Below are 6,000 nucleotides of genomic sequence, written 5' to 3' on the forward strand. Positions count from 1 at the left end.
TGGTATGTGTCTGAGCTTGCCGAGCTCCAAAGCCACCACCAAGTTACGGCCATTATCAGACACAACCATGCCTGGTTGTAGGTTGAGTGGCGATAGCCACAGCTCAGTCTGGCCTCTTATCCCCTGCCACAGCTCTGCGGCGGTGTGCTGTTTGTCCCCTAAGCATTGAACAACAATGAAATTGGTATGCAATATACTTACGAGATTCAGGAAAAGGAGATCTATTTCTTGGACCTAAAAATAATACAAACAGAAGATGGTAACCTTGAAACTGAGATCTAGAGAAATGGAGAAATATATCAAATTTGAGGGACCAATTGGTACATAGCTCCCTCCAAGATGTGGGCACAAAAGGAACAAGCAACAGAGAAAAATATTGGGGATCAGCACCCTGTGGAGATTGCTCCTTCTGTAAATATATCCCACGTATTAAAAAAAATTCACAAATCCAAGTGTCCAAAGTGAATGAGATCAGACAATTTATTAATTGTAAAACTCAGGGGGTAGTCTATGTAGCTTCCTGCCCATGCCCCCCCCCCCCCCCCCCAAAAAAAAAAAACTCCCCAGCTCTGCGCTGCGGTTGGACAGCGCTCCTGTCAGGGAGGAGGAGAGACACTGGCGTCTCCTCCTACTTGCACCGAATGTTGAGAAATTACCGGGGGCCACAGCGGGCGAATGGAGCGGCGCCCAGGAATAATAGTAAGTGCACTTAGAACCCTGGGCGCCGCTCTATGTAGCCTGCTACTTAGTTCATAGTCTTTGGACCCATGAAAGGTCCTCTTTAATATCCCTGTTGTTCCCTCATAGCAATTTGGAGGAATTACCGTAAAAAAGAAACACCCATATGGTCATCTTCATCTTTTAAAGTAGTTAGTTTATTGGGCAATTAATTATTGTTTTTAACAACACACATTAAATGTTAAGTTTTAAATAAACAATAAATGACCTGAAACAGGAATATGACAGCCTTTGGCTATTGAACCTCGAAGTGGATCAGGCACTGATTAAGGAATCCACGACACGTTTTTGGATCACCACCGTAGCGAGTAGGCAGCGAGAGCTGCACAGCAGTGGCACTCCGATCCAGAATCACCAGTGATGTCATAGCATCGGCAGGAGTGACTAGCAACCCTGCAGTGACAGCTGGTCCAGGCAGACCAGGAGGTACCGACAGTACAGATGTAGTAAACCAGGCAGGGTCGTGACCAGGAGCAACAAGACAGGAACCGGAGGATGATGCAGAGACGTAGTCAGGACGAGCAAAGGGTCAAGGCAGGCGGCACAGGAGCAAGGTCAGACAATTCGGGTCTAGAACAGGAGAGGCGATGCAAGCAGGCTGGGATAGGAGATAAATGAAGTCTAGGAACGAAGCACAAAGTCAGGAACACGGGTGGTAAGCAAGCTCTTTAGCGCATGATTAGGACCTTGACACTGAGGCGTCTGGCTAGAGGGCTGAGCTACTAAAGTACCTGCGGGAGAGCCAGGATAGGTGAACGAGATCACCTGACACAACTCAGCCCCGCCCAGGGAGTGATGCGTACTGCCACAACCGAAGCCGAGTTCAAGCAGTGTTCAGGTTGAATGGAAGTTGTGGAGCGAAATCTTCAAAGGTAATACAAACTACACAGGCAGAACCCAAAGCTGCAGCAGAGACAGGAGAGCGCAGACCACCATCACAGATGAGCACGGTGCCCGGAACTGCGGCAGTAAGCAAGGGGACAGCGTATGTATAAAGGACATTATAATAAATATATAGCTGTCTGGTCCCTTTGGATCTCGTCGCTACGTGAAGACGTTTTGGGGTTTTCTGAAATAAATTATTTTCCGCCCTCTCTCTCTCTCTCCATGTGGTGATTGGGAAATATGTAACTATTATGGGGTAGAGCAGAAAGGCTCAACCTGCAGCCTTCCAGCTGTTGCAAAACTACAACTCCCAGCATGCCCTAATACCTGTAGGCTGTCCAAGCATGCTGGGAGTTGTAGTTTTGTAACAGCTGGAGGGGTGCAGGTTCCCTGGGGTACAGTTATCAAAACTGCTGTAAATGAAAACCGGTTTAGTAGCCCATACATATCATCAATAGATATGCGAACCTTTTGAGATTAAGTTCATTTCAGGTTCGCCAAATTTGTGAAAGAATTCAGTTCGGTGAGCCTAGTATGTTACGCTGGGCTTCTCAGCAATATACACTCACCTAAAGAATTATTAGGAACACCTGTTCTATTTCTCATTAATGCAATTATCTAGTCAACCAATCACATGGCAGTTGCTTCAATGCATTTAGGGGGGTGGTCCTGGTCAAGACAATCTCCTGAACTCCAAACTGAATGTCAGAATGGGAAAGAAAGGTGATTTAAAGGGCTTCTGTCACCCCACTAAAGTGATTTTGTTTTTTGGGGCTAGTTAAATTAGTTATATAGCGATATATGAAAATATAATTGTGTTACTTACATTGATCCAGCAGTTTATTCAAAAAACAAAGTTTTATCATATGCAAATTCGGTCTCTACCAGCAAGTAGGGCGGCTACTTGCTGGTAGCTGCTGCAGAAATCCGCCCCCTCCTCTTGTTGATTGACAGGGCCAGCCGGGATCTCCTCCTCCGGCCAGCCCTGTCGGCATTTCAAAAATCGCGCGCCTGTGTGGATTCGGCGCAGGCGCTCTGAGATGAGGAGGCTCGTCTCCTCAGAACTCCCTCAGTGCGCCTGCGCCGATGACGTCTTCTATTTCGGTGATTTCATCGGCGCAGGCGCACTGAGGGAGTTCTGAGGAGACGAGCCTCCTCATGTCAGAGCGCCTGCGCCGAATCCACACAGCCGCGCGATTTTTGAAATGCCGACAGGGCTGGCCGGAGGAGGAGATCCCGGCTGGCCCTGTCAATCAACAAGAGGAGGGGGCGGATTTCTGCAGCAGCTACCAGCAAGAAGTCGCCCTACTTGCTAGTAGAGACCGAATTTGCATATGATAAAACTTTGTTTTTTGAATAAACTGCTGGATCAATGTAAGTAACACAATTATATTTTCATATATCGCTATATAACTAATTTAACTAGCCCCAAAAAAAAAAATCACTTTAGTGGGGTGACAGAAGCCCTTTAAGCAATTTTGAGCGTGGCATGGTTGTTGGTGCCAGACAGGCCGGTCTGAGTATTTTCACAATCTGCTCAGTTACTGGGATTTTCACGCACAACCATTTCTAGGGTTTACAAAGAATGGTGTGAAAAGGGAAAAACATCCAGTATGCGGCAGTCCTGTGGGCAAAAATGCCTTGTTGATGCTAGAGGTCAGAGGAGAATGGGCCGACTGATTCAAGCTGATAGAAGAGCAACGTTGACTGAAATAACCACTCGTTACAACCGAGGTATGCAGCAAAGCATTTGTGAAGCCACAACACGCACAACCTTGAGGCGGATGGGCTACAACAGCAGAAGACCCCACCGAGTACCACTCATCTCCACTACAAATAGGAAAAAGAGGCTACAATTTGCACGAGCTCACCAAAATTGGACTGTTGAAGACTGGAAAAATGTTGCCTGGTCTGATGAGTCTCGATTTCTGTTGAGACATTCAAATGGTATTGTCCGAATTTGGCGCAAACAGAATGAGAACATGTATCCATCCTCTGATGGCTACTTCCAGCAGGATAATGCACCATGTCACAAAGCTTGAATCATTTCAAATTGGTTTCTTGAACATGACAATGAGTTCACTGTACTAAAATGGCCCCCACAGTCACCAGATCTCAACCCAATAGAGCATCTTTGGGATGTGGTGGAACGGGAGCTTCGTGCCCTGGATGTGCATCCCTCAAATCTCCATCAACTGCAAGATGCTATCCTATCAATATCGGCCAACATTTCTAAAGAATGCTATCAGGACCTTGTTGAATCAATGCCACATAGAATTAAGGCAGTTTTGAAGGCAAAAGGGGGTCCAACACCGTATTAGTATGGTGTTCCTAATAATTCTTTAGGTGAGTGTATATGCATTGTCAGGGGGGTACTCTTTCTCATTATGGAGAGCGCCTAGTATGCATAGTATGTGTGTGGAGTATTGTAGGCCAGGCAATTTTCCTCTGAGTTTCTGGGAACCTAAGCCCATCTGATACTAGCAGATGTAAAATGTGCTAATTGTCATGTATTTTCCCAGAAACCCTGAGGAACATTTACTGGCTTTTGATACTCCTCATGTACTTGGCACACTCCATAAGAAGAAATCCATGTAGTTTACCCTGACCCAAACCTTTTAAAGGGTAGGTACCCAGAAAGAGCTGGCTTCCTTTTATGAGACACTCTTTATTCTTTATCTTTTAGAAACAAGAGTAGCTTGTATGTCTCTTTTCCAGAGAACATTATGTAGGGATGCAAGCGCAGCAATAGATAAAAATAAATCTCTCCCTCTCAAATTTGAGTTTGTTGATTCACAAATCCTTAAAGGGGTATTCCCATCTTGTGAATCAGGTGTAATTAAATTCCAAATAGCATAAATGATAACTTAATAAATATATTCAATTTTCAGTCTTCGATCCTTTTTCAGATATCTGGATTTTGATCTTTGTTGTGTTTATACTTTGTAGCCTATAGTTACGGCGACCACAGCGATACAGCAGTGGTGGCCGCTATTGCGCGGTTTCTTGTAGCTGTGCTGTTTTCCATGGGTGGCCGGCCCCTTGGGAGCGCGCACGTCAGAGCTTTCTGCCCGGCCACCTCTACTCAGCTGCATAGATGTCTATTAGTGATGAGCGGCAGGTGCCATATTAGATTTCGACAAAATTTGCAAATATTCGTTTCATATTCGTCGAAATCGCATATTCGTCATTATTCTAGTTATTGCGATTATTATGCGATTTAAATAATCGCGTATTGCGATTTTAACTTAAGGCTACTTTCCTATTGGTTTGATATCTAGAATTAGCGAAGATGACGACTATGACGAATGTATTCGTCATATTCCTCAAAACGAAGATAAAGTATTCTACATCTTCATTTTAGCTACCTATTCGTCAACTTCGCTAATTCTAGCAATCAAATAGGAAAGTTGACTATAGAGACAGCTAAGTTTAATTCGCTATGCGATTATATTACTTTCATTTTTTTTTTTTTTTATTGAATAGTTAAATACTTGATTATAATGACTATTTATAAAAAACAGCTGTCTCTAGAGTCAACCTTCCTATTTGATTGCTAGAATTAACGAAGTTGACGAATAGGTAGCTAAAATGAAGATGGAGAATACTTCGTTATCTTCGTTTTGAGGAATATGACGAATACATTCGTCATATTCGCTCATTCTACCAAGCCAACCATAGTAAACCAGGTCCAAGTTGAAATAGCAATTCGATTAATTCAAGTTATAATAATCGAATTTCGATTTTAACTTAGCACTGCTATATTCCATATTAGGCTAGAATTAACGAATATGGAATATAGCCGTGCTAAGTTAAAATCGAAATTCGATTATTATAACTTGAATTAATCGAATTGCGATTTCAACTTGGACCTGGTTTACTATGGTTGGCTTGGTAGAATTAGCGAATATGACGAATATATTCGTTATATTCCTCAAAACGAAGATAACAAAGTATTCTACTTCTTCGTTTTAGCTCCATATTCGTCAACTTCGCTAATTCTAGCAATCAAATAGGAAGGTTAACTATAGAGACAGCTGTGTTTAATTCGCTATGCGATTATATTACTTTGCTTTTTTTATTTTTATAAATAGAATCATTATAATAATTAAGTATTTAACTATGCTTTTTTAAAAAAAAAAATTAAAAGTAAAATTCGATATTCGAATATTCGCGCTCAACACTAATGTCTATGGAAGGCTTCAGGGCATGCGCTGAAGCCCTGATGCTGTTCCATAGAAAGAGTTATAGATCTGCCTGCCACACCATCCTCCACTGATCAAAGAGCACTTAGGCTACTTTCACACTTGCGGCAGAGAGATCCGTCAAGCAGTTCCGTCGCCGGAACTGCCTGCCGGATCAGGCAAAATGTATGCT

Source organism: Bufo bufo, chromosome 1 (genome assembly GCF_905171765.1).
Source record: "Bufo bufo chromosome 1, aBufBuf1.1, whole genome shotgun sequence".
NCBI lineage: Eukaryota > Metazoa > Chordata > Amphibia > Anura > Bufonidae > Bufo > Bufo bufo.